The sequence below is a fragment of the Colias philodice genome, chromosome 23 (genome assembly GCF_061535455.1).
Source record: "Colias philodice isolate Cphi_HAF_F1 chromosome 23, ilColPhil1 Martin Lab GWU primary, whole genome shotgun sequence".
In the NCBI taxonomy this organism is placed as follows: domain Eukaryota; kingdom Metazoa; phylum Arthropoda; class Insecta; order Lepidoptera; family Pieridae; genus Colias; species Colias philodice.
In genome coordinates, this window is record NC_143108.1 from 5,850,420 (window position 1) to 5,865,402 (window position 14,983).

Below are 14,983 nucleotides of genomic sequence, written 5' to 3' on the forward strand. Positions count from 1 at the left end.
CAGTCTTAATATGAATAATATGTTATTTAAATAAGATGGATCCTGGACCTCTTTATTAGTTTTATATTAGAGATAATTGAACCTCTTTATTAGTATTAATATGTTTTATTTATTTAATTCTTTAATACAAGTATAGATACATAAAGGAACCTCTTAAATATATACACTATACAGTAAAATAAGCAGATTAGTATATGAAGCTGCCTAATGACATAGCAGTTATCACTTCCAGGCATCCAGAGCATAAGCAGAAAATTATTAATAAATTATTATATTATAATAAATTATATTAAAATTATTAATACAAAATAAATGTTCAAAGTTTACAATAAAATTTAATAAAAAAAAAATTAATTACTGACATCAAAATTTATCGTTATCTATAAAGCAAAATTTCCATATAGACTACAAGCCCGCATAGGACAAAAATATGGGTCAAATGAACCACCAGGGGACATATCTAGAACGATAGCAGAGCAAAAAATAATAAGATTCATCACTATGCCGTCACTTGTAAGCTGTCCAACTGAGTGCAGATGAGAATTGAAAAGTACAGGTAGACTCGGTAAATTTTGGTCATATATTTTTGTACGGCATTCTTAACCATCGATAGATCCATTAAAAATAATAAGAAACCGCTCAGTGCCGTACAAAAATGGTGGTCCACCAAGTCGGAATTTTTATTTAATTTCCGAGAGTTACCGGGGGTAAATTTGGTCATTTGACCATGTACGGCATCTGTGTCATACTATTGCTATACTGCTTTTAATCCATTATTCCGCAACGCCGTACAAAAATCATGGGGACAAGGGGAAAAAATCGAGAGTTGCAATCCCCTCTCTTTCCCCACTCCAGGGGGTCATTTGACTAAGTACGGCTTCGGTTCCAAAACATTATCTAGCACTCAAAAGTACTATTAAAAGCAATGCCGTCAAAAAATAATTGTTCTTTTAAATGTATACCAATAATCATCTTAATTTCATCGAATTCTTGATATAAAGAGCTGTAAGGTCATTTGACCCTGTACGGGAACTTTTTTTTTAACATGATATTGTAAAATTCAATTGTTGTATAGTATTGCCGTTCAAAAGAAACCGTTCTAAAAAAAGTTATAGAGAAATGCAAAACCAGAAATTTTGTTAAAGTTTAAACATCGTAGATTAATGAAATATAATAGTTTTCTACACTTTATTCGTTGTTTTAAATAGTATTAACATAGATAAATTAGGAAAAAACGATGCCGTACATTTTTGTGCAGACCACATCTTTTAGGCTGATGAAAGCGACGAAAGCTACAATTTTAACCCTTAAAGCTTTTCTGTCACTTTTTTAGTACATGTACTTATTGCCGTGTAAATCTTGAACGTTCCAAAAAATCTAGAAAATTGACTACGTTGGAGAAAGTACGATAACAATCCTTTATTTTTCTCCTACATGCCAATTATAGAAAACATTTAATTCGTGTGCTAGGTGACTGTTGAATTTAGGGAATCCCGGAATTAGTGATGGTTTGTGTTTCTGGTCAATAATAGCTTTAATGAAATAGTTTCCATGTTTGATTGCTATTGATTTAACTTTCAGGTGAGATAATCTGTTGTTTTTGCTATAAAGATTATTAAATATTCAAATAATTCTATGACAAAATATTCGAAATATAGCTGGTCCGTTTTTTGGGACAATGCCGTAGATACAGGTAACTAAGAACCCATTGGCATGTCCCAAGAAACGGACGTTGCCATGATTCGTACTTTAATAAAATATCACTTTTATTGGATTTTCTTGCTTTAGAGTCTTTAATTATATGTAGAATTATTTTAAATTAAGTTCAAAATGACGAATATAATCTAAGACCAGTTAAATCTGTTGGGTCTACAGTAGAACCGGGAGTTCCTCGACCTCCACATGCATTTCGTCTAAATGTCCTAATCATCGGCCAAATATCACTTCACATTTTAGAAAAACCATTATTATTTGTATTAAATGAAACTAACGGTTACTTGACACGAAATAATAAATGTTATATAACATTCCACACAACTAAATAGTGTGATTGAGCTCGAGAGGGCTCAATTATCATTTGTTAGGTATTTAGTTAAAATTGAAGAATTTTTTGTTATAATAGATAGTGATAATACTGTGATACAATAAAACAATAAAATGCTACTTGAAATTGTTTTCAATTGTGTTATATTAAGTGAATTTTATTTTTTTTCATTCTTATTTTATAAGCTGTATGACAGCGTTGTCCGTTTTTTGAGACAGCAATGAAGACGGGGTTCCTGGCAAAGGCCGTTTTAACGGACATCCTGAAAAACCTACTTACAGGAAATTTGTTTTATTTTTTTCTCTACTATAGTATTTTTTAATCAATAACTATCACTAAAACCAATTCAGGTCATATCTGGGTACATTATTTCAGGGCTTGCCGTGTTAAGGGTTAAGGGTGCTTTATGGCCATTTGATACAGTACGGCATTAACATATTTTTACCCAACTACGGCAAAGCAAAAGGAGGGTTATGGTTGTTTACAGGTCATGTATGTATGTTCATCTATTCCCTCGTAACTTCTAAACTACTTATCAGAATTCGACAAATGACATATCATTAGAAGCGTCTGAATTGTTCACTGGATAACCAGCGACCAGCTAGCTAAAGGCTATATGGGGTTTCACAAAATCTAATGTGGCGCCCTCTAGCGGACAAAACATACAGAGTAAAAAAATAAAGTTAAGATAAATATGCAGTGTTTGGTATCATTTGAAAGCGCTTTACTTGTACATTTTGAATATGTATATATTACTAGCATTTGCTTGTGACTTTACCTGTATTCATTGACTGATTGCATATAATTCACATCTTTTCGTTCATAGTTTTTTTATTAGTTCATCAATTTAACGGAGTCCATTCCACCTGACTCCGACTTTCCAAGGTGATAATTAACCACCTCGAGCTTCTTAATATTAATGTATATTTATATTTTATTATAAAAATATAAAGCAAACATTTCGTTATATGGATTTTTTTCTTTTTCAGATTTTTCCCCTTTGAACCAACGAAAATGTACGGCACATGAAAAAATATTATCTATGCATAAAATACTTTAAAAATAAATTTATTTCGTGTTGTGTCAAATGACCCCCTGGAGTGGGGAAAGAGAGGGGATTACAACTCTCGATTTTTTCCCCTTGTCCCCATAATTTTTGTACGGCGTTGCGGAATAATGGATTAAAAGCAGTATAGCAATAGTATGACACAGATGCCGTACATGGTCAAATGACCAAATTTACCCCCGGTAACTCTCGGAAATTAAATAAAAATTCCGACTTGGTGGACCACCATTTTTGTACGGCACTGAGCGGTTTCTTATTATTTTTAATGGATCTATCGATGGTTAAGAATGCCGTACAAAAATATATGACCAAAATTTACCGAGTCTACCTGTACTTTTCAATTCTCATCTGCACTCAGTTGGACAGCTTACAAGTGACGGCATAGTGATGAATCTTATTATTTTTTGCTCTGCTATCGTTCTAGATATGTCCCCTGGTGGTTCATTTGACCCATATTTTTGTCCTATGCGGGCTTATAGTCTAATAAAGATATTATTTAAAATAAAGTGATAATTTAAATTATTTATTTGACAGAATATTTTTTTATACATTAGGTTCGTGATTTGTGATAGACGTGATTCATTCGGATTTGTACAATGAATGGCCTTATGAATCTAATGTGTAGGATTTTAATATTGAGGGTGCTTATTCACCTATAATGTGCAAGGATGTGTAGCGACGAATTTTCGACAAATTCATTTAGTTTGAAGCGTTTAGCGATTGAAGCGATACTAATGGTTATTTACAAACACATTTCTCGCTACATAATTAAGGTGCACTCACACACATCAGTCACCGTCAAGTCACCGATGACTGATCGGTGACGGTTTGTGTACGTATCCACAAACACCAGTCACCGTCATGATGTCCGTCAGTCACGTCGCCGGTTTGACTGAATCATTGAACACATACATCAGGTTAGTCAGTGATAAGACGTGTGTCACGCTAGAGAACAGATACTTTTTATATTTTGTGTCCATGTATTTACGATGACTTAAATCGTACAAACATTCATATTTTCTCACAGTCTCTATTAACTTTTCTATATCCATCTTTGTAACTGCGTAACTGACAAGACACGTGTAGTGGCTACTAACCGTGGCACAACCGTGGCGTGCCTTCTCGACGCCTTTCCAAAGTTCTTTCATACAAAATGTAGAAGAAGGACGTGGTGCAAAACAGATAGAAGAGGCGCGCTTATGGCACGCCCGCGCCCGCGCCTCTTGTGTTTGACCCGCGCCTTACATATCCTTGCACATTATTGGTGGAAAATACCTTAAAAATGATAACTATTCAAAATATTTAAAGATATATTTTTTAACGAAATACTACTTTCGGAATTCGTCACGTCATAAAATTTCCGTAACACAGATGGTATTTTATTACCTAATCACAAATAATTGATTTGTTTACCTTAGTCTATCTAATTACAGTAATTTGAATACAATGCTATGCTAATAGGCACGATAAAAAATATTGAGAAATAAAATTGTGATTCGCTATCAGTAGTTTAATGTAAAATATTAACCCTTAAAAGTTAAATGTAAAGTTTTCTTATTGTATTTGGTTCGACAATTTATGAGTTTCTTTTTTAGACTGTTAAATACTTAGGTACAATTATTTTTCTAGATAAGTTAATTGATTTCAGTAAACGACGTTGTAGGCTTTGAAAAACTGTGATAAACTAAAAAAAATGTTTTTGCCGAAATTAAGTCATATAAGTTTATTTTAATAGTATATTCAATATTGTATATATATGTGATACTCAAAATCCCATTAAATTTGGTAGATTCTTTACATAATTATCCGTAATATAATGACGGACAAAGAAATTAATATCCGTATCTTACAAAGGTCCCATAAATATTTTCGCCAAGACCTAACAAAAGCTGTTATTCTGACATTAAAAATAGACCCTTTGCATTTAAAATGGTATAAAAAATAAAAGGTGATCGCTTTTAAAGAGCATCAGTTTTCATTGACATTAAAAAATATATTAAATACTAGCTTTCCGCCCGCGGCTTCACCCGCGTTTTCAAAGAAAAACCCGCATAGTTTTCGTTCCCGTGGGAATTCCGGGATGAAACCTATCCTATGTCCCGGGGTAGAAAGTAGCCTATGTCCTTTCTCGGGTATCAAAATATCTCCATACCAAATTTCATGAAAATTGGTTCAGTATTTTAGGCGTGATTGAGTAACAAACAGACAGACAGAGTTACTTTCGCATTTATAATATTAGTATGGATTGCTTTACGGAAGGACAATGAAGGTATAATTATCTATTAATTAAGAGGTAGGTAGTTACTTCAATATAACTACATATAATTATAATGACTGGGAAATAAATCATTCGTAGTAGGTACTATCGTTTATCATCGTACTAGCTTTCCGTCCGCGTTTTCAAAGAAAATCTCGTGGGATTTTCGAGATAAAACCTATTCTACGTGTTAATCCAAATTACCCGCTATATGTGTGCTAAATTTCATTGCAATCGGTTCAGTAGTATTTGCGTGAAAGAGTATCAAACATACACACCTACATCTATCCTCACAAACTTTCGCATTTTTAATACGTCTAGTCCTATCTAGTATAACATCATACTACTTCTGCCCGTGGTTTTACCGCCATGGAAGGATGTACTTAAAGTGTAAAATCACGTCTAATTTATTTAGCTAAAAGGACATTGTTTATATTTAAAGGTGCATTACATTATTAAAATATCAAGAATCTTATTTTTTAACATTAAATAGGGTTATTTTTACTGTGTATATATTTGAAAATAAGATTTCCAAGATTATACTAGATATCAAAGAGCATCTTAAGAAAACGAGTTCAATAAAAATAATCGTATTCTAGTTAATAAATGTAAACGATGCTGTAACTAATATAATTGCAAGATTTTCATTACAATGTTATAATCTCATCGGCTGTCTTAGATTGCTTTTGCACCAGAGATTTGCTATGCCACGTAGCTATGGCATAAAGAATCGCATCGTTTGATATTCACCAATCATATTCATTGATGCATATATAGCTTTCACAGATAGCTTTACATTGGTTGAAACCGAAACAACTAAGATTTTTTTTTATATGGAAGGCTGCGTGCTTCGGAGTCGCGTTAAAGTTTATATATTCTATGCTTTGGATGTATATTATGGATGCGTGCGTGTGTATGATGAATGGTCGCGAGTGGTGTAGCTATGTGCAGAGCGGAGCCTACTATCTATATAATTATGTACTATGTATCGAACATTGCATAGCTCGATACTCGCACCTCGACATAGCTTAGTATCAGAGGAAACGGTCACATAATTTCATAGCTTAGCAGTTAGCTATTACATCCTCTTAGCTTACCTTTATCATCTCTAGTGGAAACCCACCCTTTGCTTCATGTCTTTTTATATTATTTAACTTGTGTTGTTGTATTTGACATTTATAGATCAGGGTTTATTTTAAAGTAACAATAAGATAAACTTAATTTTACACTGACATTCAATTGAAGCGATTACAGTCTGTCTGTGATATTTAACTGACTTTTTGAAAAGACCAAGTTTAATTATTGTTCCTCTATTTAATCTTTTAAAAGGAATTGTATGTTCGTGGTATTCAGTATTGTTTAAAATATAAATAAAAAGGTCTAAAAATATCGTGAATAAGAACATGTGTGATGTGGTCCTGCTAACACTATGCAAGTGGTTTGTTTCACATAGTTTCTGTGATCTGTGGTTTCACACATAGATAATATGTGATCTGTGGTTTCACAATATTAATTTTTGATGGACCCTTCTTCACAAAGGGATGCGTTGGATGGCGTTGGATGTTAAATATATTTTCATGAACAAATTCGAAATAAATAAAGTTTATGACCCGTTAAATTGCGGATTAGGTAAATTAAAGTTATAACGTCAATGTAGGAAAAAATTCATTGTTTGGATTTAAGAGCGCATATTCTATTTAACGCAAGTCAAAAACTCCGCGATCTATTACGATAGATCGCGGCTTGCGCTATCCTTTTACTATGAACAGCATAGGTCCACAGGAGAGCGCCGAGCAACATGTCCTCTCTCTGGAAAGGCTCGCTGCCGACTGATTTTAATCGGGTCGCGCGCAGTGTTTTATAGTACTTTAAAAAAAATTGTAGAAAAATAATAGAGGTACCTTAGTTGATTTTTTTAATTTTATCTTATAAGTAAGACATTCTTTTATTGCAATATGTATAAATTATATTCAATAAAGTCAAATATCTTGGTGAAAATAATCATTTTGTCGACTATAATTTCTAAAAAAATTCACATTGTTCGGATTTTAATTTCGTAAGTTAGGAGTCCAAAATAAAAAAATCTTTTAACTAACTATTTTAATAAGGATTTTTGCAGTTAGTTAAAAATAATTGTGAGTTAGATCTGTTAGCAATTTCAGATATTTTTAGCTTCGAAATTGACACTAAAAGTGAAATCAAGTAATCATCGGCTCAGTTATCTTGATGGTATTCAGAAATACTGTATTAATTGAAAAAAACTCTTAACTAACTACATAGACAATAAAATTTCCTAAAATTATTAGTAATTCATATGTTTGTAAGATACGTGGTTGATGGACAATCTGGTTTGAAAAATCACATATTTGAGCTAAACAGCGCACGGACCGCGTACACGGCCTTAACGAGGAAGAAATGCAAAATTAATGATACAAAAAAAGATGACGTTTATTTATTACTATTGTCATTACAGTGTTGTTGTCAAAACATTTTAAATAATAACATTAATATTTATTACAATTATTTATTCTTAGATAGCATTCTTTACAAACGCCGATAAAAGCGTATTAAAAAGATCACATTTATATTTTACGTGCAAATCCGCGTGATGAAGCAGTGTATTTATAAGCTCAGGCACACTGACCTTCCGTAAAGGTTATGTTTGTTTGGAATTCGTGAGCCTTAACCTATCACGCGTCTGGCGCACAGCCGGCACCGATCCCGATAGTGTCAAGGGAGTTCACGAAATCTAGCTTTTTTATGACTACCGAGTTTGAAAATTTTATTTACCCTATTGTTCTATAATTATATGCCATGTATTATATATTTTTGGAAAGAGGAAGAAACTAGTTATAGCATAAAAATGTAATCATGACGATATATTTTTTCTATAAAATTATAAAAAATTGATTTTCTTTTGTTTTAATTTTAATTGCTTACATACTAACACTTACATGATAATGCTGAGTCATCAAATGATCATATTCACGTTTTCATATCACTACACGATTGCCAAATACATTCACTTATATTTTCACACATTTAACACAACGTATTTCACTATGAATAATAACAAATCTCCATTATTCACAAACAAGAAAAAAAGCGCCATTTTGCGTCTTCCGCACTGAAAAGTTGAGACACTTTTTCACTGAGTATTCTTCAAATATCCCTAAAACCAATATCATAAACGTATTCTACGTAAAATTTCCAGTAATATACGTCTCAATTATCACTCATCTAATTATTCCTCTCGGCATAATTCACAATCCAAATATTCGTTGAACAAGACAAATGTCACAAACTATGGCCGATGACGCAACTCAATCAATGATTCACTTTTTTTTTTTTATTTTGTGGTTTTGGTCTCTATTGCCTGTCTCGGAGTCGTGTCGATTCGAATTATAAATGTTTAAGGCATAGAGAAATATTTTTTATACTGGAAACATTCACTTGTAATTCACTACAGATGGCCTTCAATGTCACGGGCCGCGTTAGGCACAGAGTTTGTGCGCAGTACACTACAGTACAATTTGCGTTACGACACAAATATTGTGCGTAGAACGTGTCACGGGTTAAATAACACTCGGGATCTCTTGACCTAATACATAATATAATACATATAACATGTCAATATTTAACGGTCCTTGTAACCTTTGTATAATTAAATAATAATGTTTCATGTACTGTTATTACGGTTTATCACTTTAAATTAAAAAATAAAGTCGCTTTCCGTTCTCTTCCTGTCTATGTATTATATGCTTAGATCTTTAAAAGTACGCAACGGATTTTGATGTAATTTTTTTAGCGACAAGAGTTGTTTAAAATGGGAGACGAAGCCGGGGCGGATCGTTGTTGTCATGTTTTTATCTATACTAATAAAGCTGAATAATTTGTTTGTGTATTTGAACCACGGCCTGATTTTAAAAATTATTTCACTATTTCAAATAGTCCATTTATCGAGGAAGGCTATGCCTAAATACATGCATATAATCACACTAAGACCAGTAGGAGCGGAGCAATATGCGGGTAAAACCGCGGAGCACAGCTATTAGGTAATGTATCTATACAATAATAATTAAATACAAAAAAGCGGATTAAAAATAGCGACTAATCTATTTACGATTCTCATATCAAGTTGAATAGCATAATTAATAATAATGGTTATAATATACAAGGATAAGATGTTTTTGAATAATATTTTCATGTGAAATTATATTTAGCGGGCGTTCCCAAAAACACAGTTTTAAATAAGTACAGTTTTTCTTAGGTACTTAATGTTTAATATAATAAGTAATTTGATGAGTACTTATGACCATATGTTCCTTTTTCCTTTCAAATATTAAATGTCAATAGCTGGTTTCAATAGTTCATGAAAACCTGTATTTTCCTGTTACTTTAAGTACAAAAGGTTCTAGATTGTGTTATTTTTATTGTGAACTGATTATTTACTTTATTCTTATCTCACAATTAATAACTGTAGGTATGGCTGATTTTCTCACGCAAAAATATTTTATCGAATATGCAAGAAGTCTACATATTAAATATTTTAAGATAATCTATATTTTTGAGTTATCGCATTTTATAATCATTTTTCTATTGTTATATTCCAATTATATTATGAATACAAACTTTAATTGTTATACAACATAGAGATAATTGATTTTTTCAACACACTTAAAGAAAGCTGGTACGTTCTACACAAAGGAAGCAGGTTGAAGCAGATCAATATTACCTTTATTATGGCAGCACCCAGCTTATCGGCGCGTGTTCATATATTTTCCTGCGCGGGTTACCAGCGCAGCGCTGACAAGCGCCGGTAAGCGCTTATAAGTTTCCAGTTTTCTTTCTGAATACGCCCTTATTACTATATGACTATTATGACTACAAACCTATGACTAACGTTTTAAACTTGCTAAAAACAGGATATAGGCAATTTAAGGATAATTTTTATACGCAAAAAACGTTAGCAGTTAAGGCGCTGACTCCACGAGCGAGAGAATCGCGACGAGTCCGCCCTTATATCGTCGGATAATCTCCACGAACGAGCGATAATTCCGCCGCGTATCGTCACGAGTCGTAACGGAATCGCAGCGTTTCCGCGGCGACTCGTAACGGTATCGTCACGTTTCCTTGAAGAGAACTACGAGAGGACCAGAGGCAACGCTGAAATGACGCTGCGTTTGACAGCGGGCCCGCCGCGCGCTCGTCGCTAGCCCGCTGCTAGTCGCGGCGGGCTAGCGACGATGTAATGACGTTTCGCGCGCTCATTGCCACTTGTCGCATCGCGGCGATAATATCGCCGTGTGGAGACGGTTCCATAGAGAGTGTATAGAAATACGTGGCACGACGATAATATCGCCGCGATTCTCTCGCTCGTGGAGTCAGCGCCTAAAAGCTTCATTTTATTATCATTCGAAGAAGCAATTTTATATCTAGACCATGGTTAATGTGTAGGTATGACTAATATTACTTCAGCAGCTTTTACTATAGCTTTCCGCCCGCGGCTTCGCCCGCGTTTTAAAAGAAAAGCCGCATAGTTCCCGATAGCGTGGTATTTCCAGGATAAAACCTATCCTATGTGTTAATCCAAGTTATCCTCTATAATATGTGTGCTTAATTTCATTGTTATCGGTTCAGTAGTATTTGCGTGAAAGAGTAACAAACACACACACACACACACACACACACATCCTCACAAACTTTCGCATTTATAATAATAGTAGGACTGTTATCGAAAAATGCATTTAATATGAAAATTAATTGATTTTTTCCGAAAAGCTTGTATTGTAAATTGATAATTGTTATTTATTGTACGAATAAGTAAATAACTTACGATACAATCGAAGTATGTTAAGGACGATACCTGCTGTTAAGTTTGATTTAAGTGCGTGTAATATTCGGTTGTAACTTAATTATTATAACTTATGTTAAATGAAGTATTTATATGGAAAAATTGCAATTATACCCAAAAATTAAATGACTAGCGTTTAAAATAATTGTTTGTTGTCATAAAACAAAGGTTAATGAGATTAAGTCAGTTTTCCTTATAATTGAATACTTAAGTAAGGTCAGTTGTAATAGTTCAATTAGTACATCAGCTTAACGGAAACTTTTACAGTTAGGTCTAGATTCTAGATGCTTCGATCTAGGAAAACGTGTATCTAAATATGTAACTATCCATACTAATATTATAAATGCGAAAGTAACTCTGTCTGTCTGTCTGTTACTCAATCACGCCTAAAGTACTGAACCAATTTTCAAGAAATTTGGTATGGAGATATATTGATACCCGAGAAAGGACATAGGCTACTTTTTATCCCGGAAAAATGACGCAATCCCGGAAATCCCACGGGAACGGGAACTATGCGTGTTTTTCTTTGACTGCGCGGGCGAAGCCGCGGGCGGATACCTAGTATTTACATAAGAACGATAACTCCGTTATAAAGGAAAGTTATGGGGGCTAAATAAATATGTGTGAAATTTTCTTTGATATCATCATTTGACTAATATTTGTGCTCTTTTAAAGATATTTTATACATTTAGAAGGGGTCAAGTCACGTTAATATCTAGTTTAAAATAATATGGTATTCCAGGAATCAAATCATCTGTTGGTATAATCAAACTGTATCCATAACGCTTCAGTAATTTGAATAGAGCAACAATAATTCTAAAACTTACACACATTTTACTTAATCGAAAACAATTTTTTACGGTACGAAAAATACGATAGGTACTTAAAAATAACATATACCTAATTATTTTAACTATTTAGTAATCAAAAGAATTGATAGCTACATAGTGTAGACCATTGCCCAAGAGATTGGCAAGCGTTGCAAGATGTTTTGCATCACAGTGTTAGAAATAATAGATTCTAATTCGTATCTGATTATACAGTATGGTATATTGTTATATTGTTTCAGTATATAATAGAGCAATAGATAAAGACAGTGTAATTATATCGAATTTTTATACAGGGTTACTTGTAAAACACCAGCAACCTCGCAGGACAAGTTAGCTAACATCATAAGTAACAACATTTGTTCTACGACTTTTGGCATAACGCAATAAATTATTTTTAAATGATTTTTTAAACTTTTATTGTACTCTCCTTACATTTGTAAGTCTATGTTCTATTAATTATCGGATGGACGACGCGACGCCCCCTTCCCCCTCTCGTTCGCTTTTTGTTTACGTAATTTTTGGGAGGCGTAGAGTTTATAATATTCAGACGGAAAATTAAATGAATATTTATTTTTGTATGAAAATAAAATCTAACAAATTATCAAAAGTCGTAGAACAAATGTTGTTACTTATGATGTTAGCTATCTTGTCCTGCGAGGTTGCCGGTGTTTTACAAGTAACCCTGTATATTGGAACATCTTACGTCCGCGTTTTTTCCTTCAAAGGATAAGAACTAACTACAAGACATAATCGACCAGTTTATTATATATACTAGCGGTCCGCCCCGGCTTCGCCCGTGGTACATATTTCGCAATAAAAGGTCGCCTATGTTCTTTCTCAGGGTCTAAAGATTATCTGTGCCAAATTTCATCAAAATCGGTCCAGTAGTTTATGAGCCTATTCATTACAATCAAACAAACAAAGTGTAGTGTAGATTATGCTATATACTATGCTTTTCCAGCAATAATGAGCGAGGACGTTAGCGAGAATGTGTAGCGAGGAATGTGTTTATAAATAACCAATAGTATCGCTTCATACAACGCTTCAAACTTCAAACTAAATGAAGCGATATGATTGGTTCTTTACAAACACAATCCTCGCTACACATCCTCGCACATTATTGGTGGATAAGCCGCTTCCGAGTTATTTTCGGGATGAAACATTATCTACTATCTTTATACCTGACTAGCTGTTGCCCGCAGCTTCGCTTGCGTGGAAAAGATAAATTTTCATGGTATAAGTTTTCATCCCCTATTTTACCCCTTTAGGGGATGAATTTTCTAAAATCCTTTCTTAGGGGATGCCTACGTCCTAACATTTACCTGCATGCCAAATTTCAGCCCGATACGTCCAGTGGTTTGGGCTGTGAGTTGATAGATCACTATATCAGTCACCTTTGAGTTTTATATACATACTAGCAATGCCCTGCGGTTTCACCCGCATAGATAGCGATATCGTTACAGTGAAAAGTCTACTATATAGGTCGGACTATAGGTTTAATTTTTAATCACATGAAAATCACCTTTACCCCGTCCCGTGGGGCCGTGGGTTATGTCGGATTCCTACCGACCAAAACCCCACTGTGTTCCGTCAAGACGCATATTGGTAGAATTCCTCCGTGACCCCCGCACTACGGCCTGCTCGAACAGTATACCTACTATTTTCTGTAGATTGACACTTTTAAAAATTCGTTATATCTTTTGAATGGAATATCCAATTCTTTTCATTTAAAAAGTATTTTGCTGGTATTGAAACAGTCTATAATAAAACATCATTTAATGGGATAAGGATTAATATATGTGTATGGATAACATGGTTTGATTACTGTCGGCACTTTTATTTACTTTGAAAACGTAAAAAAGTTGTTGTAGTAACATAACTACTGAAGATGGACATATGGTATCGCGGACTTTCTTGTAGATATTGATCCATTCTATAATACCGTAGAACATTTTTTTGTTCTATCTTCAATAGATTCCGCAGCGCACGCGATGACAGAAGTTTTATTGACGATTTTTTTACACCTTGGGTTACATTATTGCATTTTTGGTAAGGATCTCTAATTTTTTTGAAAATGCAATATAGCCTATGTTGCTCAGTAAAGATGCAGCTTTCTAATGGTGAAAGAATTTTTGAAATCGGTCCAGTAGTTTTTGCGTGAAAACCATACATACATACATACATACTTACATACATACTTACAAACTTTTCCTCTTTATAATATTAGTATAGATATAGATTTCAAACAGATCGGTTGAGCAGTTTTGCCGTAAGGTAACAAACATACATTTACATTTATAATATTAAGGATAGTAATTAATTGCTAGTTTCTTGATATTATTGTGCCCCTACTTTAGGATTCGATAAACGTGCAAATGTCTAATTAATTAAGTACATAAAAGAATAATCTTTCTTTCTTAAGTAGATATTTAAAATTGAGTACAAATGCACTCAAATAGGTAAATTACCATAATAACAGTAATGAACTCATTTTAAATTATGCAAAAAAAAACTAAAAAAGTTATGACGTTTCGTGAACAATTTAATTAGTGTGAACAGTTTTTACTGTGGTTTTGAAATCTAGCTTAAATACAGATTTTTGGGCAATTGGATATTTAAAGTCTGTCTATACCTACTAGAAAGCATGAAGAGGAAAATTTAGATATTTTTGTGGGTGTATTTACTAGGAATTAACTAGGTACTTAACTCACTAATAATGTACTATGTAGGTACTTAATAGTTAATATCATCTAATAATGTACTATGTAGGTACTTAATAGTTAATATCATAAAGAAATGTATTTTGATTTTTTCTCTTTGTTTTTTAGGATTTAACTCGAAAACCACCCGGGCGGTAGTGTTTTTAGTTTTACTATATTTACTTTAGGCGTGTAGAGGTTAAAATTTAGGGATCGTGTCATGGCAATACTGT

General features: G+C 33.4%; 1 protein-coding gene across 1 annotated transcript in view; it reads right to left on the bottom strand.

Annotated features, from left to right (window-relative positions):
- The window catches only part of LOC149478071 (ABC transporter G family member 23-like), a 72,636-nt gene that overhangs the window by 21,230 nt on the left and 36,423 nt on the right, over positions 1-14,983 (bottom strand). The gene's annotated exons all lie outside the window — the stretch shown is intronic.